This window comes from Heptranchias perlo, chromosome 7, assembly GCF_035084215.1.
Source record: "Heptranchias perlo isolate sHepPer1 chromosome 7, sHepPer1.hap1, whole genome shotgun sequence".
NCBI lineage: Eukaryota > Metazoa > Chordata > Chondrichthyes > Hexanchiformes > Hexanchidae > Heptranchias > Heptranchias perlo.
In genome coordinates, this window is record NC_090331.1 from 38,323,933 (window position 1) to 38,350,752 (window position 26,820).

Below are 26,820 nucleotides of genomic sequence, written 5' to 3' on the forward strand. Positions count from 1 at the left end.
GATCACTTTTTGTCTGAACAACTTCCTGATATCAGTCGTAAATCTACATTTTATTAATTATAACCTGTGGCCCCTCGTCTTATTCTCACAGTTCAATTTACAGTAATTTTCTGGGATTTACCTTTTCCATATCATTAACTATCTTATATACCTCTATAAGATCACCTCTCGAATGCCTCCTTTCAAGGCAGTAAAGCCCAAGCTTCTCCAATCTTTCCTCAAAACTTTGACACCAAGGATAAGCTTCATGGCTCTTCTCTGTACTGTCTCCAATGTTTGAATGTCTCCCTTGTGTCTTGGTGACCAGAACTAGACATAATACTCAAGGTGCAGATTGACCAGAGCAATATACAGTTTTTATCATGAGTTTCTCTGAACTGTACTCTACTGCTTTGGCTGTAACCGCATTCTACTTACTGCCTTTATTGAATTCTGCTCTATGCATGTTGGACATCCTTATCTATTTCAACACAATTCATGAAGTGTGTGTGTTACCCATTTTTCCTTCCTATGGACAGTACTTTACATTTGCCCACATTAAATTTAATCTGCCGTTGTTCTGCTCTTTTACATATTTTTTGCAACCCATTCTGTAATTTCTGAGCTACCTCCACCAATTCCACTGCTCAAAGCCACGCAGTGTCAGAACCTAATGCCCAGTCTTGACTGAGCACCTCACAACACCCTGTGTCGCCCACTTACTAGGATAAACACCAACACAGTTGTAAGTACTCTTAAGAGGAGGGGGGCAGTTAGTGAGATAGCAAAGGGAACACTTGGTGGAGTACAGAACATAAATGAAAAGAAGCAAGTGCAGGTGGAATTGGAGAACACAAAACTCACTGGCCTGATGGTCAGCTCAAGGGCTCCAGCATCTACCGAGCTCTCAGGGATTTAGTGCTCTCAGGACCTGCCTACAGAAACAGTACCAGCAGTTCTTGCAGCTATTTGAGAATGTGCTAAGCAGCCTGTAAAGTTTGGGGATGACTATAGAGAGGGCCATAATCTGCATCTCTGCAGTTCTCCTGACCAAGTTGCAGACCACCATGGCGAGCATGACCACTCCACAACCCCTTCCCGGCCGAGGTTATAAATTCATACATGGTTTCCATCATGAGATCATTGACTGGGGCTCGAGAACTTGGGCTCCAATTTACAGCAGTATGTCGTATCTAGATTCATCATGTTGAGGAATCAGATTGAGATAACTACATTCAATGATTGAATAAACTCATTGTTGCACAGCAATCTACTCCCACAGAGATCTCTGGATTTGCTAAAGGCATGCCCAACAACAATGGACTGACAAAAGCTGTAATGGATGATGGAGATGTCTCTCAAGGTGACCCCACATCTGTCAATCACGCAAATAACTACCAGGCAGGACCAGGCAGGCACCACATCAATTCCTGTGCCACTTATAGTTGCAGGGTCACCTACCAACCCAGTACAAGGAGGTACTGGTCCATCACCATCCCGAAAAGTATACACTGACACACAGCAACCATTCACATCACCTTCTTCTCCCACTGAAGAGCCACTTAGAAGAGGCACATTATTAGGAAGTTGGAGGTCCACACCTTGTGCTTTCACCAGGGCAAAAACATTGAACACATTTGCACCATATACTATTACAGAAAATAAAATTTGGGTGAGATGATATTGGGATGGGGCACTATAAGGTAGTTGTGGAAAAATGCAATGGTATTCATAGGTCTTGATGTATGGATTGGATCACTGGAAGTGATAGTTTATTTGGCCAGGCTATTGGGCACATATGCTGATGACTGTTGTGCACTGGATGTTCCAGGCACTTAACCAAATGTATCCTATACTACAATCTGCTGTACAACTCTTGCTGAAATCATCGCACAAATAAGTTTACTGTCTCCTGCTTCTACTGCTGTGTCTATCTTCTACTGTCTACTCCATGGCAAGGCCCCTTTGCATTGCAAGGTTGTGTAAGATGCAGCAGGCAACAATAGTTTTGGACACATGGGCTATGCTGTACTGCAGCATTTCCCTGGATCAGTCCAGGTATCTGAACCTTTGTTCAAAGATGCCAATGGTCTGCTCTACCAAGATCCTGGCAGAAGTGTGTGTCTCAATATATATTGCTCTCCAGGTCTTGCCCTTGGATGCCTCATGACTGCAATAGATAACCTTTCGTCCATCGCAGTCACCCATCTAGTTTTCCCGGCCTTGAAATAATGGTGGTGTATGGATTGGTGTAAAATGAATGAATCATGGTAATTATCAGGGTAGTGGGCATAATTCTATAGCAACAGTCATAGACCATCAGCACATTTTTTTTTATTCGTTCATGGGATGTGGGTGTCGCTGGCAAGGCCAGCATTTATTGCCCATCCCTAATTACCCTTGAGAAGATGGTGGTGAGCCGCCTTCTTGAACCGCTGCAGTCCGTGTGGTGAAGGTTCTCCCACAATGTTGTTAGGAAGGGAGTTCCAGGATTTTGATCCAACGACGATGAAGGAACGGCGATACATTTCCAAGTTGGGACGGTGTGTGACTTGGAGGGGAACATGCAGGTGGTGTTGTTCCCATGTGCCTGCTGCTCTTGTCCTTCTAGGTGGTACAGGTCGCGGGTTTGGGAGATGCTGTCGAAGAAGCCTTGGCGAGTTGCTGCAGTGCATCCTGTGGATGGTACACACTACAGCCACAGTGCGCTGGTGGTGAAGGGAGTGAATGTTTAGGGTGGAGGATGGGGTGCCAATCAAGCGGGCTGCTTTGTCTTGAATGGTGTTGAGCTTCTTGAGTGTTGTTGGAGCTGCACTCATTCAGGCAAGTGGAGAGTATTCCATCACACTCCTGACTATTGCCTTGTAGATGGTGGAAAGGCTTTGGGGAGTCAGGAGGTGAGTCACACACCACAGAATACCCATCCTCTGACCTGCTCTTGTATCCACAGTATTTATGTGGCTGGTCCAGTTAAGTTTCTGGTCAATGGTGACCCCCAGGATGTTGATGGTGAACTCCTTATTGAGTGGAACCCCTTTCTGTTCATTAAAGGAACGTAAGTGGGGAAGTAGGGGTCTATATGGCCCCAAGCGTGCCACCAATAAGGCACTGCACTTTAAGAAATCAAGTTAGATGGAAAAAGTGCAGGACTCTCTGTCATGTTACTGGTGTTTTTCATGGGCAAATAGATGAATTGACTGACCTGGGCAAACAAGGCTTCTGCAATTGTGCACTTGTGGTTGGGAGATTTGGTAGGTAACATCTGCTGTTGCTTGGAAAAACCCAGCATACAAGTTTAACACAACTATTACCTTTAACGCCATTTACAGCACCATCCCCGTCCTGGAAGTGATTTTCATGTTTGGCTGCAGGAAAGTGCAGACTTCAGTGACAGTGTTCTACGGGAATGTTATCTCTGCATGCAGGTGTTTTCAGACATGTCCAAGTATCCATGGTCTTAGAATAAGGGCAAGTACTAATCAAGTGCCAGACAGCGCACTATGAAATATCCCTGGGAAACAGGCAGAGCTAGCAGATGGAATGCAGCTTTAAGGAATTTACTCTAAGTTTCTTTGTGGCAAAACATCAAAGTACCAAAGCAGCTAAGAACCACTAAAATAGATGCAAAAATACACAGCTGACATTTACTGCAAGTCCAAAGGAATTAGGGCACTTTAACAGTGAAGACTCAACATGACGGAAGGGACCTTTCTTGCAGCACCTATTTTCTACAGGTGCTGAGTGTTTGCAGCAATGCAGGCTCATTACAGCATCTAGCTCTAATTTGCATATTTTTCACAGCCTTCGCATACAACACGTGTTACTGACACTTGCTCACTGCATGAGTTTTTTCTTTAATTTCTATGACACTAAGTCCCTTAAATTAGCTGTTCTTATGAGGTGCACCAGAGTGATGCAAGATAATCGTGAACATTTTTCTCCCATGTAGTAAGAGCAAAATTGCCAGCTAGTTGGGAATACTACATTTTATTTACCACACTGTTTTTTTAAAAAATATGGTTGAATAATCAGCTCAGCAGCAATTTTTTTCTGTGGAAACCATTTGAAATCTATTGGAAACAACACAAGAAGGGCACTTTTTTTGACTGCATTGAGTAAAAGCTTTATCATACAATAAAAACATTAAGACCGCAAACAACAATCAGTACTTTAAGAGCTAAGATAGTTAAATTGGTTTCAAATAAAATTGGGCTAGAATAATTACATCTCAGCATAAATATTTAAACAAAAGTACCATTAATTTGTGTGCTTTCTAAATAGAAAATACTGGAGTCATTACAAAGAGGTAATCTAATTAAGGGACTCAAACGATGTCCTTGACAACAAATTCTAGATTACAGCCTTGAAATTGCTCTGATATTTTTAAAATAATAACATAACTTGGTAATTCCATGTTGAGTTTTATTCAGTTCTGGCTGTTTTTGTGCTGTCAGTCATTCTTGGTGCGTAAATGATCTGTCTGTGTGCTACAGGTCCTGGATATGTGATCTCCACATGAGAGAATTAATGAAAGTCTAATCTTAGATTACTACAAAGTTCTTGGGTAGATGTTCTTCGCTCAGTAAAATGTAGGAAATTACTCAAGTTTCTGAAGACAGAAATCATATGGAGAGAGTTAAAGAATAGGAAGGGAAATGATACAATTCACAGTGTGCATTACAGGCCACCAAATAATGGAGATTACATAAATGGAAATTTGTAGACAATTCAGAAAAATATGTAAAAACAACAGGATAATAATATTAGGTGATTTTAACTCTCTAGTTGTGGGAAATAAAGGTATTGTGGAAACATATTTGGCATCAGTTTTTTTACAAATGACAGTGGAAGAAAGAATGCAGTGTCCTAGAGGAATATGTGAGACGACTCACAATTGAAAGAACTGCAGAAAAGAAATTGCTTCTGAAAAAATTAGCTCAACTCAAGGTGCATAAGTCACTGGGCCTTGATGGCATCCATCCTAAGTTGTTGAAGGACGCCAGAGAGGAGATAGCAAAAGCTATGGCCACAATTTTTCACTCTGCCTTAGATAAGAAAATTGTGCCAGGTTGATTGGAGGTTAACCAATTTGGCACCTCAGCTTACAAAGGGAAACAAGACCCAATAGTGGGCACCTGTCTCTCCCCTCAGGCCTCACCAGTGGCCTGCTCGATTACTGCCCAGGTGTTCCCATGGCCATCATTATCCCTCCTTCCAGGTTGGGTTCGTGGGTGTTGGACAGGTGTCATCAGCCACGGCAATAACAGGGTAGGCTTGTCCCCTAATAGTCATCCTTGGACCTGCTGCACTTGGTAAAAAAGCAGAGAGATGTTGGACTGACGCAGGATGAATGCATCATGACTGCTACCAGGGTAACGTGCAAACACCTGCATAACTCATAGATGATGGTCACCTGCAATCTGCAAATTGAGAGAGTGGAATCCCTTCCTATTCCTAAAAGGTCGTAGCTCATGTGGCGGTACCTTAATTGCCACATGAGTGCAGTCAATAGCATACTGGACTTGTGGGAGACTGGCTATTGCTGCAAATCCCATTGTTCTATCATGTTGACTGGTGGCATCCATAGGGAACTTGATATATTGGCTTGCCTTAGCATCATTTGTTGTATGTGCAGCTGACTGGCTAACATGTGCCTTGCCCCCTGCTGCAGCCTGGGAGGACCCTGAAGCAAAAGAATTTAGGGCAACCGTGACTTTGACTACCACTTGCAGTGAGAGACTGACCAGATGGCACAGGATGCTGCAGCTCCTCCTGCAGGAGGCTGCCTATGTCTGCTACTGTCTCCCAGGAGACCTGAGCGAGCTTACATATTTCTCCTTGGTGAGCTCCTGGTAAGTGATTCTGGATCTTTGTGAAGGGTAGGGTTGCTTGTGCTTAACCCGCTTCCTATGGGTGCTCTGATAGCACCTGCAGCAGCTGCAGCATGCTCTTCTTGCTGCTCCTGCTGGTGCTGCTCCTCTTCCTCCTCTGCTAGAACCAGTCCCATACCTCTTCTCCTCACTCACCCTTCCTGAAAGCAAAGAATAAATTCTGCCAAGAATTTTCAAAAAACCTCTCTATTATAATCAGCACCGAAGTTGTAAATCCTTCCGCAACATTCAACTAAGAATTTCAGCTGAAGTACTCACCACTGCTGCCTACAGGTACTTGCCCCTTAAATCAGGCTCTTAAAGGCCAATTCTGGTGTTTACTGCCAAGGATTACTGAGCGCTACTTCCGTTTAGCCACCAAAAATAGCATTCATATTATAGGACCCTAATTTGCATAAGATTATTAGCTTACCATTATGTTCAGGCATCTGCCCAGGCCGCCTAAGCTGAGGATCCCGGGAAAATGGCGCTGGCAATGACGTTGACCGAAACGAGGCAGTAAGTCTGTCCCCGTGATTTCTGGTGTGCTACCGCCCTGTTTCCACCAGGCAGGAGGCATCAAAATTCATCTCCCTGGTTTCTTTGTTGACGGTTAGTAAAGAAAACAAAGAGGTGGTTTATAGAGAATGGATTGCTATATATTGAAAATTCAGTTATAAATCTCTTTCTTCTGAACCGTTGTTAAGCCTAAGGATGTTTTTAAACACATATAAATACTTGGAAACTCTGTAAATTATGAATTACGGAGCATTTTGAGGTATTTTCTGTTTGTTTATGGAAAATTATATTTATTAAAGACTACCAGTTGGAAAACCCACTAATAATGCACTACGTTTTCCATTTCTGCACACAAAGTATTTACCAGCAATTGGCTACCTCGCCGAGCCATAGTTTTCTGTCTATTAATTTTAAGAAGCAGAAAATTTACACTTAAATGCTTTAAGACAAGAACATGAAGACAAGAACCAGTTGAAGGTGGGGAAAGCGGCAGCAGTGTGCTTATTTGATAGTTCAAAGGCAGTTATGGATGGGTCAAGGGAGGAAGTTGATGGCAGGAACATGGTGGGAAGGGGGTAAGACCTGATGGTTCAAAAGGGTTAACGGCAGTTTGGATCCTATTCTGCTGGGATTCCCTCCCCGACAAAGTTGTTAGACCCTCCTCTTTTAATACTGTCAGATTCTAGCATCCACAATATTGCTAGACTCTGGCCCCTCCAATGATTCAAAACCACTTCCTCAGTCCGCTGGACCTAGTCTCTCTCTAGACTTCCCACACACTCCCAGACCCTAGAACCTCCTCTCAGTGCTCAAAAGTACCTAGTGCTCCCGAATCCCAGCTCTGCCCCAATGCTCATAGCACCTTATACTTGCCTCGCAAATGCCCCAGATACTAGGATTCTTCTCCCATTGATCCCAGATCCAAGGACTTGCCCCATTCGAACCTTCCTTTCTAGTGCTCCCAGATCCTAGGACCTCCATGAAAATACTGCCAGATCCTTTCCCAGTGCTCCCAGAGTCCTGGAGTGCCTCAGTGCTGTGAAGTCAGTTTCCCTGATAATACTACGGGCATAACATGCATGTTCTTATAAAACCTATGACACCATTTGAGCAATGTCATGGGATTTCTGCTAAATTATGCAAATAGATATATGCATGCATTACATTTCTTACCTTAACTTTAGCTTCAGACTTCTCCCATAAAGGATTCATGCTTCATATCACATCCTTCATTCTCGAAGTAGCTTATTTAATGTTGGAATCCAGGCCAGCTATGACGAGGGAATGAGGTTTAGTGGCAGCCTTGGATCATAACCCTGGACTATTTGAAGAAACAAGAGCATTATTATTATCCTAACAGGCTCTCTACATTTGTGATATTTATTAACTAAAATATATGCTTTATTTAAATTAGAATCTAAAGAACAATCGCAGCTGTTTAATTCATTTACCAAAACAGCACACTTCAAATAATTTAGTGTCTGCTTATATTTTTGAGTAATTATCCTGCAGCAATTGAGCAGCTCCGAAGCCAGTGTGCGGCAGCATTCAAGGTTAACTTGCATGTATATTGAGGGTGTGTGTGAAGACATAGAATTTTGAATAAACATAATCTAAGACATTATAAAAATGATAAATCATGTACCAGAGAGTACATACTCCTCAAACTAAACTTTGCAGGTCTAAAAGGACTGTAGTATGTACATCATTGACTCAGCCAAGGTTTTATTATAGTTTATTTAGCGTTAATTGTATCCATGATTTATATCAATTAGTGTTAATTGTATTCAGGTGGTGTGCATCAACTGGGGCTTTCATATGTGGACACGAGAGCCCCAATTGATACACACCACCTGAATACAATTAACACCAATTGCTATAAATCACATGGATACAATTAACATAGAGAACTGATCTGAAAGGATCAGCTATAATTGTATTTTAGGCAAAATGTTTTGGTTTAGCCCTGTAATATCTTGAAACAATAATAAACATCTATTGATAAATGTACCAAAGGACTAGAAGCAATGATGTAGACAAATAGTTGCTCAAAGCATATGCTGATCCATCTTCCCTTGCTGAGAGACGGACTGTCAGTTAATTGCATTCTCAATTTCCACCTTTCCTTCTTGCTGTCCATGTGTAATTCGAAGGGCTAGTTTAACTAAATTGATTCCTTTTATTTGAACAAAATATATTTCTACAATTGACTGTATTTTTCAATGGTTCTTTGAATTGTAATATAGGTAAAAAAAAACAGCAATGAGTTGTACTTTATTGTAGGAGAAGTGTCTTCAGGAATTTTTATATACTTTACTGCAACTGTCAAATTGTGATTTCGCAATGTGTAATGCCAGCTTTTTGAAGTAATATTTTTCCTCCATTTTTCATTTTCATGTTTTCTTCATTATGTACTTCCCTTGCAGGACACAGCATTGCCCATTTGAGAGGGCATGAAGACAACCTGTGCCAATGCTGCTCTAAAACTGGTTGCTGGGAATGCACAGTAGTACTACTTGGATGACTAGCTGTCTACAATTCTCTCACCCAGTGGAAGTGCCTAAGGCACCACTTAGCACATTCTTCATCGTCATTACTATTTCAGGAACTTACCAGGTGAGGACTTCTGGGGAGAGTTTGTGCTCAATTGTAACAGCATGGATAGATTGTAAATGAAGAAAATATAAAAAAATGTAATATTTCAAATATTAGAGTGCCACTTTCTGAATCAGTATGTTTACTGTTAGCTATTATTTATTGTTCCTTTTGTTTATTTCAAATGTTGCATATCACTTAATAAATTAACATTACTGATTAAGTTCATATATGGAAAACATTAAAGTCAGCTGTTATGGAACTGGTTTTGATCAATAAAATAAAAGTATTTATAATGCCATTTATTTTATAGTTTGAAATGGTAACTTTACAGTCAACTGAATTAAAGAGTGAATTTATACAAACTCACATTTATACCCCATCCCAAATTATGGCTTTAGCGAAAAAGACATGCCTTCATAATTCATTCACAAGTCTATTCTTCTGTTCACCTGAGGTTCATGTATTGCAACACCTTTTCTCAATGTAAAATGTTCATGCTTGAAAGAAAGAGAGATAAATTAAAACATGAAGTACTGCATGATCACTTCACATTTCTTTGAGAACCGTAACTTGCACAGAGAAAAATAAATTATCTAGACTACATAATAAACTAGAGAAAAATCCATTAGCTTTGATCTTGAAGTCTTTAATTGATTCTCATTAATGTTGAGACTGAACATATTTCAACAAATGCACAATCTAACTATCCTTTCAAATTCCAGAAACCTTCTAGAAGCTGCAACGGCCGACCGGTAACACAGGCGCAGATCTAGCATGGGATGTTGCGCCCCAAAATTGGTCCTTTGTGCCACGATTTTCTGGGTGTAAAATAGGCGCAGTGAGGAACAATTTCTCCCCCATTGAATACATTTTCTCTTAGTAATAAAATTAATAGAAAATATATTGTTTATATTCAGCATTAAGCACCCTGTAACAGCAGCAGGTGGTGGCTGTTCTCATATCTTCACACTCTCCCATTGGAGGGAAGAATCTGATGTACTGGAAAGATTTGCAGGCTGATTAACAGGCTGACAGACTGCGACATGCATGCTCCTTCCATGGCCATAACCATCATAGTATCATAGTAGGTACAGCACAGGAGGAGGCCATTTGGCCCATCGTGCCTATGCTGGCTCTTGGGAAGAGCTATCCAATTAGTCCCATTCCCCTGCTTTCCCCATACCCCTATAAATTTTTTCCCTTCAAATACTTATCCAATTCCCTTTTGAATCTGCTTCCACCATGCTATCAGGCAGTGCATTCCAGGTCATTACAACTCACTGCGTAAAAAAATGTTTCCTCATGTCGCCTCTGGCTCTTTTGCCAATCATCTTAAATCTATGTCCTCTGGGAACGTACCCTTCTGCCGCTGGAAACAGTTTCTCCTTATTTACTCTGTCAAAATCGTTCATGATTTTGAACATCTCTATCAAATCTCTCCTTAACCTTCTCTGTTTTAAGGAGAACAACCCCAGCTTCTCCAGTCTCTCCACATAACTGAAGTCCCTCATCACTGGCACCATTCTAGCAAATCTCTTCTGTACCCCCTTTAAGGCCTTGACATCCTTTCTAAAGTGTGGTGCCCAGAACTGAACACAATTATTCAGCTGAGGCCTAACCAGTGTTTTATAAACGTTTAGCATAACTTCCTTGCTTTTGTACTCTATGCTTCCATTAATAGAGTCCAGGACCCCATATGCTTTTTTAAAACAGCCTTCTCAACTTGTCCTGCCACCTTCAAAGATTTGTGTATGTACACACCCAGGTGTCTCTTCCTGCACTACCTTTAAAATTGTACCATTTAGTTTATATTGCCTCGCCTCATTCTTCCTACCAAAATGCATCACTTCACACTTCTCTGCATTAAATTTCATCTGCCATGTGTCTGCCCATTTCACCAGTCTGTCTATGTCCTCCTGAAGTCTGTTACTATCCACCACATTATTTACTACATTTCTGAGTTTCGTGTCATCTGCACACTTTGAAATTATACCCTCTATACCCAGGTCCAGGACATTACTATATATCAAACATAGCAGTAGTCCTAACACTGACCCCTGGGGAACATCACTGTGTACTTCCCTCCAGTCTGAAAATGAACTGTTCACCATTACTCTCTGTTTTCTGTCCCTTAGCCAATTTTGTATCCACGCTGCCGCTGTCCCTTTAATCCCTTGGGCTTTAGTTTTGCTAACAAGTCTACAATGTGGTACTTTATCAAATGCCTTTTGAAAGTCCATCTTTCAACATCAACCGCACTACCCTCATCAACCCTCTCCCTTACTTCATCAAATAACTCAATCAAGTTAGTCAAACACAATTTTCCTTTAACAAATCTGTGCTGACTTTCATTTATTAGCCCATACTTTACCAAGTACCAATTTATTTTGTCCTGGATTATTGTCTCTAAAAGTTTCCCCACCACCGACTTATTGCTGGGTTTATCCCTCTCCCCTTTTTTGAACAGGGGTGTAACATTTGCAATCCTCCAGTACTATCCCCATATCTAAGGAGGATTGGAAGATTGTGGCCAGGGCCTCCACAATTTCCACCCTTACTTCCCTCGGTAATCTAGGATGCATCCCATCTGGACCGGGTGACTTTTCTGCTTTGAGTATTGCTAATCTTTTAAGTACATCCTATTTATCTATTTTTATCCTACCCAATATCGCTACTACCTCCTCCTTTACTGATACAATGGCAGCATCCTCTTTTCTAGTGAAGATGGATGCGAAGTATTTATTTAGTACCTCAGCCATGCCTTCCACCTTCACGAGAAGATCTCCTTTTCTGACCCTAACCAGTTCCACCCTTCCTTTGCCTACCCTTTTACTATTTATACGTTTACATATAAACATATAAATGGGTTCCCTTTTATGTTAGCCGCTAATCTATTCTTATACTCTCTCTTTGCCCCTCTTATTCCCTTTTCTGGATGATCTCTGTACTTTCTGTATTCAGCCTGGTTCTCCACTGTATTCAGGCTTCACGTGAACCATACTGGAACCAGTGTTCTGGTGAATCGAATAACTAGGGCTATAGATAGGGCTTTAAATTAAATGTGGGGGGTGCAGGAGGGTTCAGTTGGGGGGAAATTTAGAATGTTGAAGAGAAAGGACAAGGAAGTAGCACAGGGAAGAGATAGGGGTAATGATAACCAGAGTGTGACAGGAAGGGACAGAGCGAACAAACCTGGGAGTGCAACACAAATGGGGTCAAGGGTAGGAAAAAATGGTAAAAAGACAAAATTAAAGGTTCTTTATCTGAATGCACACAGCATTCGTAATAAGATAGATGAATTGACGGCACAAATAGAAACAAATGGGTATGATCTCGTTGTCGTTACAAAAACATGGTTGCAAGGTGACCAAGGTTGGGAACTGAATATTCAGGGGTATCTGACGTTTTGGAAGGAAAAGAAGAAAGGAAAAAATGGTGGGTAATGCAGCTCTGTTAATAAAGGATGAAATTAATACAATAGTGAGAAATGATCTTGGCTCAGAAGATCAAGATGTAGAATCAATTTGGGTGGAGGTAAGAAATAGCAAGGGAAAGAAATCACTAGTGGGAGTAGTCTATAGGCCCCCTAACAGTAGCTACACTGTAAAGGCAAAATATAAATCAAGAAATAATGGGGGCTTGTAAAAAAGGTAATACAATAATCATGGGCAATTTTAACTTTCATATAGATTGGACAAATCAAATTGGTAAAAGTAACTCTGAGGTTGAGTTCATAGAGTGTATTCGGGACTGTTTCTTAGAACAATAGTTGTAGAACCAACCAGGGAACAGGCCATTTTAGATCTGGTAATGGGTAATGAGACAGGATTAATTAATGACCTCAAAGTGAAGGATCCCTTATGAAACAGTGATCATAATATGATAGAATTTCACATCCAGTTTAAGAGTGAGGATCTTTGATCTGAAACTACTGTATTAAACCCAAATAAGGGCAATTACAATGGCATGAGGACAGAGTTGGCTAAAGTGGATTGGGAAAACAGATTAGAAGGTATGACAGTGGATAAGCAGTGACAGACATTTAAAAAGATATTTTATGACTCTCAACAAAAATATATCCCAGTAAGGAGGAAAGACTCCATGAGAAGAGTGTACCAACCATGGCTAACTAAGGAAGTTAAGGATGGTATCAAGTTAAAAGAAAAGGCATACATGGCAAAGATCAGTAGTAAGCCCGAAGATTGGGAAAACTTTAGAAACCAGCAAAGGAGGACTAAAAGAAGAGGGAGAAAATAGATTATGAAAGTAAACTAGCAAGAAATATAAAAACTGACATAAGAGCTTTTACAAGTATATAAAAAGGAAGAGAATAGCTAAAGTAAACATTGGTCCCTTAGAGGATGAGACTGGGGAAATAATAATGGAAAACAAGGAAATAGCAGAGGCATTGAATAGATATTTTGTATCTGTCTTCACAGTAGAAGACACTAAAAGCATACCAATAATAGTAGAAAATCAAGGGGCAAAGGGGATGGAGGATCTAAAAACAAACAATCACTATCACTAGAGAAAAAGTACTAGGCAAACTAATGGATCAGCAGGCTGACAAGTCTCCTGGACCTGATGGCTTGCATCCAAGGGTCTTAAAGGAAGTGGCTACAGAGATAGTGAATGCATTGATTGTAATCTTCCAAAATTCACTAGATTCTGGAAAGGTCCCAGCGGATTGGAAAGCCCCAAATGTAACACCCCTATTCAAGAAAGGAGGAAGACAGAAAGCAGGTAACAATAGGCCAATTAGCCTAACATCTGTCATTGGGAAAATGCTAGAATTGATTATTAAGGAAGTAGTAGCAGGACATTTAGAGACTCAAAATAAAATCAAGGATAGTCAACATGGTTTTATGAAAGGGAAATCATGTTTGACAAATTCATTAGAGTTCTTTGAGGAAGTAATGAGCAGGGTGGATAAAGGGGAACCAGGAGATGCAGTGTATTTGAATTCCCAAAAGGCATTCGATATGGTGCCACACAAAAGATTGTTGCACAAGGTAAGAGCTCATGGTGTTGGGGGTAATATATTAGCATGGATAGAGGATTGGCTAATTAACAGAAAACAGAGTCAGGATGAAGGGGTAATTTTCAGGATGGCAATCTGTAACTAGTGGGGTGCCGCAGGGATCAGTGCTGGGACCTCAACTATTTACAATATATATCAATGATTTGGATGAAGAAAGCGAGTGTACTGTGGTCAAATTTGCTGATGATACAAAGATAAGTGGAAAAGTAAGTTGTGAGGAGGACACAAAGGGCTCGAATTTAGCAGGCCTGCGGGTTCCCAGCGGGTGGTCCTCCGGGAGCGTGGAAAACGCGGACGGCTAATCGTGTGCGTCCCCCACGCGATCGCGGGATAATTGGACCGATTAAGCCCTGCTTCCGGGTTCTGCGCTCCCCAGCTGCGTGCCGGCCGGCTGCGCATGCGCAGTACCGTCGACGCGATGTAGGAGCTCCAGTTAAAGGGGCAGTCTCCCAAAGCCCCTCCTGCTACAAGCAAGCGGTTTGAGACGATGGCTCAGCAAAGGGGAAAGGCTGCGCCCCGTTTTTCAGACCTGGCACTGCAGCTGATGCTGGAGGGCGTGAGGAGGAGGAGGGAAACACTCTTCCCAGAAGATGGACGCAAGTTCCCTGCCGCCACAACCAGGAAGGCATGGGCAGAGGTGGCGGCGGAGGTGAGCAGCAGGGGCAACACCCCAAGGACTTGGGAGCAGTGCCGCAAGCGCTTCAATGACCTGACTAGGTCTGGCAAGGTGAGTACACCAACGCACCCTCCCACATCCCGTCCCCACCATCACGCCAAGCAGATCACAACCCCCTCCTGCACAGCCACCACTGCGCTCCATCAGCAATCCTCACAGCCACTCATTCACCATCCTCGCCGTGCACGCAAGTACCCACCGTCCCTGACCCCACCCGAACACTACCACACACCCCAATCCCCATGCAATGGGATGGGCACGTGGCCCACGCTTCCTCCCATCCGTTCCGCGCCACGCTCAACCCAACCACACCGATGCTCGATGCGTCTCACGATGCAAGACGCACCCACTCACACATCTGTGTTTTGCCTTCACAGGAGAAGAGAAGCAAGAACAATAGGGAAAGGGCACGCACCGGAGGTGGGCCGCCGCAAGTGGTGGAGCTCACCGACGCAGAGGTGGAGGCGCTCGACCTCGCCCGCACGCGACATTGCCTGTCGGTGGCCGATGGCGAGTGTGTCGCTGCCGAAACGGCCGGTAAGGGAAAGCTGACACTCAACACCCATGATCGCGAGTTACCGTCTCATCACCTGCCATCAGGCGCACTGTCAAGTTGGTCCACATGCCTCAAAGTGCCCTCTGTTCTCTTGCAGGTCCGTCTTTGGGTGAAGCGATCGTGGAGGGCGATTCCTCAGAGGACATGGCGGTCTCTGAGGGTGCATCGTCACATCAGAGCCAACCATCCATCAGCGCAGAGACACGCACCTCGGTGGGTCCCCCTCGCCAACTAGTTGGGGTAGCACTTGGTGAGTCACCGCGCACGAGTGAGCATGAGCAGACCCTGGTGGCAGGGGCAGCCGCGGAGGGTCCGCGACGGAGGGAGCACTCATCTCCAGGCTCTGCTCAGCCGGACCCAGATGCTGAACCCAGGGGGCCACCAGTGAAAAGGAGAGTCGTCGAGGGCCACCAGCTAATTGCTGAGGTACTGGCAGAGGTGCCGTGCGCATTGTCCACAATAGCGCAGGCGATGGAGGAGTCCACCTGCTGCATGTGGGCATTGGTGGCGCAGGCACAGGAGGGTACCGGCGACACAGTGTCGCAGGTAGGTGCGGGACTGTCTGCGGTGGAGGACAGGCTGGCCTCCCTCGAGCGTCACGCACAGCTCCAGATCGAGTCCATGCAGGCCCTGACAACGTCTGTACGGATTCAGGGTGAGCAACATTCCGACGCCATCAACAGGCTGAGGGATACACTAGGGGTGGCCTTGCAAGGCCTCACACATGCCATCCAAACTGCCGTCCAGCAGGGTGGAAGGGGTGATGTGGGCCGAGGCCAAGAGAGGGATGATGGTGACCGGGGACATGGAAGCGGGGACGCCTCTCAAGGCGCCCCCACGTCCCACCCGTCGCCCACCTCTCAACCAGTACCCGCAATGGTGCCTCCTCTCCAGGTGGCCGAGTCTGCCCCTGCCCCGGTGCAGGAGGAGCAGTCTGTGGAGGTGCCGTCACGGGCACCGAAACCCAGGGGCCGTCCGCCAAAAGCATCTACCTGGTCAAGGCAAGAAGACGAGCAACCTGCCACTACCTCTGCTGGAGCCACAGGGGTAGCACCACGTAGGGGTTCCCGGAAAAGAATTGCAAAGGCCTTATAATCACAAAGGGAAAACACCAGGGTGTTTATTATTTCGTACTTTTTTTCTTATATAATGTCACATTCGAGATATTAAATAGTCTATTCTCACCACTCCTGCCACCTCTCGTCCATTCTTCCGCGGCTTGTGCAATAGGTGCGTTCCGTGGAGCCCATCATGACGGCGAACACCTGCTGCCACCCATTGGGCACACTGCTGTGGGTGCAGGATTACTGGCAGCACTCTTCAGTGGAGGGGGCTGGTATGGCCGCTCGCATGTGCAGGTGAGGAGATGCGAGCGCCTCGCAGTGTGTGACTCTAGGAGAACCGTTGACGTATGAGTGCCTCACTGGCCCGGCGACCATCCCGGTGAGTCGCGGCTCGGCGCATGGGTCGTCCAACATCCTCTGGCGCGTCCTCCTCCTCCGCCTCCTCCTCCTCTGCCTCCTCCTCCTCCGCCTCCTCCTCGCCCTCGCCTTCCTCAATGTGGGTGGCGGGTGTGGATGGGGCCTCCTCCAGCGGCACCCCTCTCTGTTGGGCCATGTTGTGCAGGGCACAGCAGACAACTATGATTCGTCCCACTCTGAATGGTGTGTATTGGAGCGCTCCCCCAGAACGATCAAGGCACCTGAAGCGCATCTTGAGAAGCCCTATGGTCTGCTCAATTGTAGACCTGGTAGCAGTGTGGCTGTCATTGTACCGACGCTCCGGCTCGGTGATGGGGTTCCTCAGAGGTGTCATGAGCCACGTGTGGAGGGGATACCCCTTGTCGCCGAGGAGCCAGCCGTTGTCGGCGTTGGGTGCCTGGAGGATGGGCGGGACGGCGGACTCCCTGAGGACGAAGGCATCGTGGCAGCTGCCGGGGTATCTGGCGCACACGTGTAGGAATCTCTGGCGGTGGTCACAGATGAGCTGGGCGTTCATGGAGTGATACCCCTTCCTGTTGATGAACAGCCCTGGCTCATGCGGAGGTGCCTGTATTGCGATGTGGGTGCAGTCGATTACACCCTGCACCCGTGGGAAGCCGGCCATGGCATGGAATCCAACCGCCCTCTCCATCTGGCTGCGCTCGTCCATGGCGAAGTTGATGTAGTGGGAGGCCCTGCGGAACAACCCATCGGTGACCTGCCTTATGCACTTGTGTGCAGAGGACTGACAGACCCCGGTGATGTCCCCGGTGGCATCCTGGAAGGAACCGGATGCGAAGAAGTTGAGGGCAGTGGTGACTTTGACGGCGACAGGTAGGAAGATGCTGCTTGGTCCATCAGGGAGCAGCTCGTCGTTAAGGAGGCTGCAGATGTCGGCGACTACCTGGCGATTGACTCTGAGCCTCTGTATGCACTGCTCCTCGGAGAGGTCCATGAAGCTGAGCCTCGCTCTGTACACCCTGTGCGGAGGGTAGTGCCTCCTGCGACGCATCTCTCTCTGCGGTTGCCCTCCCTCCTGCTGTGCAGGTGGGTGTGCCGCAGCACCGTGTTGGGGGGCCCCACCTCTCCGAGGCGGACGGCGTGGACTGCGAGGCTGCTGGGGCTGGTCATCCTGTTCGTCCTCCGACGATGTCAACGCACCACCCATCTGGCAGGTGTTGGTCTGAGGGGTTGTGCAGGGTAGGTGGGTGGGTCCTCGGACTGGGGCTGCGGTTTCGTGTCGGTCTGTCCTCTGGCTTGGCGGGGGGTGGTGGAGGGCAGGGGTTGCCCTATGTGACGCGGTGGCCTCCTGCGTGGGTGAAGGCTCTCCCCCGTGGAGCGCACCTTGGCACCTGCCACAGGCTGCTGGCTGCAACACGCCTGGTTTGAAAGGTACTGTTTCCCCCAGTGTGGGAAACTCACTGCCTTGAACCTAAAATCCCACACTTCCTCTTTTGACAGCTGCTTCAGCTCATTAACTGACCACAACGAGCAAGTTAAGTACTCTCAAGTGGAACCCCGCTGGCTTTAATTGCCTGCGGGATTCCCACCGGCGGGGCTTGCGCGCGCAGCCCCGCACGTCAGCGCGGTACCCGGAAGTGGCCGGGATTTCGTCGCGATCCGGTCACGTGACCGGATATCGGGATTTTCGGGGCCACCCCGCTGGAAACCCGCCGGAAACGCGATCGGAAAATCGAGCCCAAAGTGTCTGCAAAGGTATATAGATGGGTTAAATGAGTGGGCAAAAATTTGGCAGATGGAATATAATGTGGGAAAATGTGAAGTCATCCACTTTGGTAGGAAGAATAAAAAAGCAAAATATTATATAAATGAAGAAAGACTACAGAATGCTGCAGTACAGAGGGATTTGGATGTCTTCGTACATGAAACACAAAACGTTAGCATACATGTGCAGCAGGTAATTGGGAAGGCAAATGGAATATAGGCTTTTATTTCAAGGGGGATGGAGTATAAAAGCAGGGAAGTCATGCTACAGCTGTACAGGGTGCTGGTGAGACCACACCTAGAGTACTGCGTATAGTTCTGGTGCCCTTATTTAAGGAAGGATATACTTGCATTGGAGGCAGTTCAGAGAAGGTTCACTAGGTTGATTCCGGGTATGGAAGGGTTTTCTTATGAGGAAACATTGAGCAGGTTGGGCCTATACTCACTGGAGTTTAAAAGAATGAGAGGAGATCTTATTGAAACATATAAGATTCTGAGGGGGCTTGACAGGGTAAATGCTGAGAGGATGTTTCCCCTCATAGGGGAATCTAGAACTAGAGGGCATAATCTCAGGATAAGGGGTCGCCCATTTAAGACCGAGATGAGGAGAAATTTCTTCTCTCAGAGGGTTTGGAATTCTTTGCCCCAAAGAGCGGTGGAGACTGTGTCATTGAATATATTCAAGGCTGAGTTAGACAAATTTTTGATCAGCAAGGGAGTCAAAGGATATGGGGAACAGGCGGGATAGTGGAGTTGAGGCCAGAATCAGATCAGCCATGATCTCATTGAATGGCGGAGGAGGCTCGAAGGGCCAAGTGGCCTACTCCTGCTCCTAGCTCTTATGTTCTTATGAACCTTACATTCATCAAAAGCCTCCTTTATCTGTTTCATATTAATCTCTATATCTTTAGTCATCCAAGGAGCTCTCGCTTTGGATGCCCTTTCTTTCCCCCTCGTAGGGATGTATGTACTCTGTACCTGAACCAACTCCTCCTTGCCCAGAATCTATCTGGGCAAGATCCCTTTTTAACTTAATGAAATTTGCCCTCCTGTTAAGCATTTTCACATTTGATTGTTCCTTGTACTTGTCCATAACTATTCTAAACCTAATGATATTATGATCATTGTTCCCCAAATGCTCCCCCACTGAAACATGCTCCACTTGCCCCACTTCGTTCCGCAGAACTAGATCCAGTACTGTTTCCTTCCTGATTGGGCTGGAAACACACTGTTCCAGAAAGTTCTCTTGAACACATTTCAGGAATTCCTCCCCTTTTTTGCCCTTTACACTGTTACTGTCCCAGTCTATATTGGGATAATTGAAGTCCCCCATTAGCACAATTCTATAGTTCTTGCATCTTTCTGTAATTTGCCTGCAAATGTTCTCCTCTATCTCCTCCCACTATTTGGTGGCCTATAGTATACACCCAGTAGTGTAATAGCTCCTCTATTGTTCCTTAATTCTAACCAAATAGATTCTTTGACCCCAAAACTACATCATCCATTTCTAGTGCTATAATAGTTTCTTTGATCAATACTGCCACCCCCCTCCTGTCTTTCCTTCCCTATCTCTCCTGAATACCTTGTAGCCAGGAATATTAAGTACCCAATCCTACCCTTCTTTGAGTCAGGTCTTTGTTATTGCCACTCTATCATAGTCCCATGTGGATACTTGAACCTGCAGCTCACCAACCTTATTTACCACTCTATGTGCATTTATGTACATGCACTCCAATCTCATCTCAGACTGCCTTGCATTTGCCCCCTGTCTGATCCCTCCTATTTCTGAGCTATTCTTTACTCTAGTGCTACTCGTCCCTCCCAGTCCTCTGTGCACCTTGTTTCTCCTCTCTAATGTCTCCTCCTGGTGCCCATCCCCCTGCCAAATTAGTTTAAACCCTCCCCCACAGCACTAGTTAATCTCCCTGCAGGGACATTGGTCCCAGCTCTGTTGCGATGCAACCCATCCATCTTGAACGGATCCCTCCTGCCCCAGAAGTGGTCCCAATGCCCCAGGAATGAACCATCTTTATATCAGATAGGTTGGGTTACAGCGGGAGGGCTTTAAGGGCTCCCAAAACCTATATGATGAGGGGGGACACCCACAGCCACCGAACACCAGTATACAACTAGATATCAAAACAGAATTCAGAGCCAGAGCTCCGTTCTCCACTCGCCGGGACCATCTGGATTGGGGTTCGAACCCTGCACCTTCTCACGCAGAGGTGGGAATGCTACCACTAAACCAAGGCACGCTCTAGAACATCAGGTGGTGAAAAGACTATTTTATTGTATATAGTTTGAAGAAACAGCTTTCGAAGATGCTTGCAATACATTCATCAATACAAAAGAGACAAAAATGCAATGCCAATGGAAGCTTTTGATTGCAAATAAAACATACTAAACACAGTGTTGTCTAGAGCCAAATAAGAACCATGTTTTTCGACAAAGTTAGCTATCTGGTCACATTTATGGTTCGTTCAAAACTATTCTTTGCTTAAAAAGCAAAATATTCTTTGAGTATCCTCATATTTTTGGCAGCAATTGGAGCTGAGAAAGTGATCGATGTGTTGAGGCTAGATGTGATATATTCTCACACTTTCAGCCAAGGAACTTCATGTCACTGCTTGTTTAATTTACAGGAGGAGACAAAGGTATGAGGTGGATCCAGCTGGCATTAGTATTCTGAGCAGCTGTAAATCTGAAGAGAACAGATGCATGGCTAAAGCATTTTTTACTTTGTAGCTTGTGCAACCCTGGGATAAATGTAAGTTCAAGGCCAAGTTGAACCCATGAACTGGTTTGCCTAGCTATGTGTTTAGTACATCCTAAAAAATAATAAGCATATCTGGCAATTCTTAAAGAAGTTTAAAAAAATACTGTAAATCAAAATCACTGATTTTCTTATGAACATATATTTATAGATTGTTCTCTTACTCAAAATTTTCCACTGTACATCTTAAAAACTCCTGACAGAACCTGAAGAAATGTAAGAGTAATGTGCAGCAATCGCTCTGGTTGCATGTGTGTGTCATACATTATATAACTGCTTAGCTGACATTATTATGAATCACAAATAATGAAATTGTCAATCTCCCTTTCAATAAAAATCATGTGCTGCATAATACATCTCTGTACACTCGAAGAACAAACACAAACGTCTTTAAACAGAAGGAGTGAATAAAAACAGAACAAACTTGAAATTCTTGCCAATTTGATGATTTCTGAAGAGCAAAATTTCTTTGACTATGGGATACAGAATGACCTTCTTAAGATAAATTGGTTGGTCACAGGCTGAATAAACAAAGTGCATCACAGAGGCAGCTTTAACTGACTCAACTATTCAAGGAAGTAAGCAGCACTATCAGCTCTGTAACTAGCAATAAAAGCCATTTGGCACAACAACTAAGAAATTCCAAACTTGACTACATTTCCCCCCCTTCAAAAATTAGGTAGTTTGAGTACTGTTTCCCAAAAGAATGGTGGTAGAAATAATGCATCTCTAACTGCATCCTTTATTATTTATTCTAAAGGAAACTGCTATAAAATTACATGTTCAATGGGAAATAGTGTGGTGGACTTCGGGCGGGTGGCTGGAATGCGTGGCCAGCTGCCCGACAGCTTATTCCATTTTGAGGGCTGAACCTCATTAGCACTGGGCCGGCATGCTGTTGCTGGAAATCAAGTGCCACTGGGCAACCAGCCGGCTCCCAGCTGCCGGAATATCGGGTGGCCCAGCTGGCCTCCAGGCTTCAAGAAGGTATGTAAGGAAGGGTGGCCCCAATCTTTTGGGGAGGGCGGGGAGCAACGGCAGCAGTTGCAATGGGGCTCTAGGTCACTGCCCACCATTTCTGGGGCACTACCCCACTGCCAGGTAGGAGTCATGAAAATTCAGCCGTGATTCTTTGCAGTTGGTCTGCATCTATGCATATTTCAAATACATGCTGCCCCCAGACAGATAGGGATTGGACACATTTTCCATACATTTATTCAACTGGTTGGCAGTATAAATGCTAGCCTTCAGTCCTCCCCTCCACCATCTCCCACCCTGAGACTAACAAGAGACCAACTGGGGATTCCCCACAGACCATCAGATAACATACTCATCAATAGGCTACCAGAATATACAGATGTATCCTTCCTTCCCTGTTAATGCATCAGATGCAATCCTCCTAGATGAATGCACACATCTCCATGAAACTCTGATTAGGTGAATGCTCCTCCATTACACCACCTGAGAACAAGTACACCAATGATACCCACTACGGATCAAATGATACAAACATTAAAAATGGTTTATAAACAAAAAAGATTTATAAAAAAGAAGAAAATCAGGAAAGCTACCTACCTCTGAAACTATAGGCTGGATTTTCTTCATTGCAGTGCCTAAGGGATGCTTAGTTTCCAGGAACAGTGAAGAAGAAAAAGGGGCAGAGGCCCATTACATTAGGTCTGCACCCCCAATGCACTCCCATGCGACTTCCTTGGCATCTCCAATCTGACGTCAGTAGACCTGCACCTGTAGTAGGCACCTGGAAATTCAACCAGTTATTAAGGTAAGAAGAGTTTGACATCAGATTATACACGTTATTCAGCTCCTGAACTCTGCTAGGCTCAGCACTCTTTCAAGCCAGTACTGCTAATGATTTCATCACTCACTGTCTGAACAAAAAGATGTTAAAAACTGACTTAAACAGAAAGAACAAATCAAAAAGATTTATTAACTTTTTGATTCCTAGAAGGAGCTTTGGTGTTGAACTGTCTCTAAAATAGAGACAGTGCTACAGCATTAGAATCATAGAATGGTTATGGCACAGGAGGCGGCCATTCGGCCCACCGAGCCAGCACCAGCTCTCTGCAAGAGCAATCCAGCTAATCCCACTCCTCCAATCTTTCCCGATAGCCCTGCAAATTTTTCTCTTTCCAGGTACCGATCTAATTCCTTTTTGAAAGCCACAATTGACCCTGCTTCCACCACTCTTTCAGGCATTGCATTCCAGATCCTAACCACCTGCTGCGTAAAAAGGTTTTTCCTCATGTCGCCTTTGATTCTTTTGCCAATCACCTTAAACCTGTGTCCTCGGGTTCGCGACCCTTCCGCCAGTGGGAACAGTTTTTCTTTATTTACTTTGTCTAGATCTTCCCAACATTATTATTACTTATTGTAAATAACTCCAGTAAGCAAAAAAAAATGGGAAAACAAGAAAAGTTCAATGGATTCATACAATAACAATTGTGTATATACACTAGTAAAAATGCCATGTTTATATCAGTAAAAATAAAGACAATTATAATCAAAGTTTTGTTTACTTGGCTAAACAGAACTCGTGTTAATTTGAACATTAAAAATATGGAACTCCAGTATTTACCAGACATTCTGTCAATATTTCCACATTATACATACATTAGCATAACTAATTGCAGTAGAATGAGCTATTACTTCCCAACATTCTCCAGATGCAGACTTGTCCCCTGGTGGGGCCTTATGCCTAGAAGAGATGGGGGGGTGGGGGGGAAGTTGAAATACATTAATTACTGCATCCTAAAAGACCTGTAGCTAGAAGACGACAAGCCCGAGGATGTTTGGAGAGATTGAAAAGAAAGATTGTACTTACCCTTTTTATGTCTTGCTGCCTGCCCCTCTCAGATCCTGCAGGAAAATGATTCTATGATTCTATGATCCTACGAACAGCATTTTGAAATTATATATATATGTATATAAATAAAAAAGTAATATACTCCTACTTTTCCTTAAATTGTACACCTTTCAGACCTCTTACCAGATCTTCTGAATGGAGGAGAGTACGTTGATTTTGTTATTGTGAAATTGTCACGTTTGGTATCTTTGTTGCATATTAGGGGACCGTATTCTTCATTAAAAATATTGTCGTCTCTATCACCTGCAACTGCAGAGCCTACTCACTGAAAATTGGTTTTGTACTGCTGTCATTTAGACATTTTCCCAGTTACTCCACCACCTACAGCTAGATCATCAACTGCTTGGCACTATGTTTTACTTGCAGTTTACAAATTCATATCTCTCACAATCGCCACTTAAAACTGCAATGCGCTACAATGATTCATAAAGCTTTATGCTTTTTTTTAACGAAATATGGAATGTCAGCCACCTGTTATTTAAAAATAAACACTTGATTAAGAGGGAAACTACTGTGGGAAACTACAAGGGGGAAGATGAGGGAATGATACAAATTAATACAGTGCCAGCCACAAACAGACATTTAAATTAATGTTAATTTTATTTTCTGTAATGGAGAGATGGTAGCAATTCTTGGGAAGCAAGTGCCTACCCACAAAATTTTCTTCAGTGTCCAGTTTTAAGAATGTAGAAATCATAAAATTTATCATAGTGATATAGTTTTTCAGGTGCTTTATTAATAGAGGCATAGAGTACAAAAGCAAGGAAGTTATGCTAAACCTTTATAAAACACTGATTAGGTCTCAGCTGGAGTATTGTGTTCAATTCTGGTCACCACACTTTAGGAAGGATGTCGAGGTTTTAGAGAGGGTGCAGAAGAGATTTACTAGAATGGTACCAGGGATGAGGGACTTCAGTTATGTGGAGAGACTGGAGAAGCTGGGGTTGTTCTCCTTAGAGCAGAGAAGGTTAAGAGGAGATTTGATAGAGGTATTCAAAATCATGAACGGTTTTGAGAGAGTAAATAAGGAGAAACTGTTTCCAGTGGCAGAAGGGTCGGTAACCAGAGGACACAGATTTAAGGTTAATTGGCAAAAGAACCAGAGGCGACAAGAGGAAACATTTTTTTTACGCAGCGAGTTGTAATGATTTGGAATGCACTGCCTGAAAGGGTGGTGGAAGCAGATTCAATAGTGACTTTCAAAAGGAAATTAGATAAATTGAGTTACACCGAGTTACATCGAAAATACAGCACAGAAACAGGCCATTCGGTCCAACTGGTCTATGACGGCATTTATGCTCCACACGAGCCTCCTTTCTCCCTAGTTAATCCAACCCTATCAGGATACCGTTCTTTCCCTTCTCCCTCATGTCCTTATCTAGCTTCCCCTTAAATGCATCTCTGCTATTTGCTTCAACCTTGTGGTAGTGTGTTCTACATTCTAACCACTTTTTGTGCCATATAATAGGCTTGTCAGCAAAATTGAAGCCCATGGAATAAAAGAGGAAGTGGCAACATTGTTACGAAATTGGCTTATTGACAGGAAACAGCAAATAGTGGAGAATGGTTGGAGGAAGGTATATAGTGGTGTTCCCCAGGGGTCGGTACTAGGACCACTGCTTTTTCCGATATATATTATGATATATATATATTATGATGTACAGGGCGCAATTTCAAAATTTGCAGATGACACAAAACTTGGAAGTGTAGTAAACAGTGAGGAGGATAGTAATAGACTTCAAGAGGATACAGGCAGGCTGATGGAGTGGGCGGACACATGGCAGATGAGATTTAACGCAGAGAAATGCCAAGTGTGATACATTTTGGTAGGAAGAATGAGGAGAGGCAATATAAACTAAATGGTACAATTCTAAAGGGGGTGCAGGAACAGAGAGACCTGGGGGTATATGTGCAGAAATCTTTGAAATTGGCAGGACAGGTTGAGAAAGTGGTTAAAAAAGCATACGGGATCCTGAGTTTTATAAATAGAGGCATAGAGTACAAAAGCAAGGAAGTTATGTTGAACCTTTATAAAACATTGGTTTGACCACAGCTGGAGTACTGGGCCTGATATTAGGAGGGCAGTGGGTTCGCAGCGGGGGTTCGACTGGGCACGTGGGTAACACGCCCAGTGAAATCGGGGTGCTCCGCACGGAATCGCAGGCTAATTGGAACCACTTACCTGTGCTTCCGGGTTTCGCACTGGAAAGCTGCGCAGCGGGCGGACTGTGCATGCACAGCATAGGCTGTCAGCTGGAGGAGCCTATTTAAAGGGGCAGTCCTCCACTGACTGATGCTGCAGGAAATAGGAAAAATTACAACACGGAGCAGCCCAGGGGGAAGGCTGCTCCCAAGTTTAATGATGCCTCACTCCAGGTACCATTGGATGGGGTGATAAGGAGGGGGAGGACAGAGATCTTCCCCCCGGCTGGCGGGAGGAAGTGGCCTGCCTCTGCCACCAGGAAGGCCTGGCCCGAGGTGGCAGAGGAGGTCACCAGCTCCACTAACATATTGCGCACCTGCATACAGTGCAGGAAGCGCTTCCACGACCTAAGTAGGTGAGCCGAAGTGAGTACACTTACTCATTCCCCTCCCCTCCGTCTGCCACATCACCGCCCCCCACCCCACATCTCCTTCTGCACTGCCAACACTACTCTATCACGTCACTCCTCACACCCACTCAAAGGTCATCCTCATCTTACCTGCACTTACTCACCT

General features: G+C 44.5%; 1 protein-coding gene across 9 annotated transcripts in view; it reads right to left on the reverse strand.

Moving 5' to 3' along the window:
• b3galt1b (UDP-Gal:betaGlcNAc beta 1,3-galactosyltransferase, polypeptide 1b) overlaps positions 1 to 26,820 on the reverse strand; it is a 92,415-nt gene that overhangs the window by 28,886 nt on the left and 36,709 nt on the right. For 3 of the 9 annotated variants that reach the window (XM_067987349.1, XM_067987342.1, XM_067987348.1), the window contains exons 2-6: positions 22,794 to 22,977; positions 9,334 to 9,463; positions 7,542 to 7,689; positions 6,283 to 6,450; positions 5,808 to 6,010 (exon numbers count right to left, since the gene is read on the reverse strand). The gene's annotated coding sequence lies outside the window, so the exon portion shown is untranslated. Of the gene's footprint in view, positions 1 to 4,064; positions 4,589 to 5,807; positions 6,011 to 6,282; positions 6,451 to 7,541; positions 7,690 to 9,333; positions 9,464 to 22,548; positions 22,708 to 22,793; positions 22,978 to 23,849; positions 23,935 to 24,060; positions 24,096 to 26,820 lie in introns of those variants that run through there. The other 6 variants (XM_067987347.1, XM_067987345.1, XM_067987346.1 and 3 more) reach the window with 5 other exon arrangements.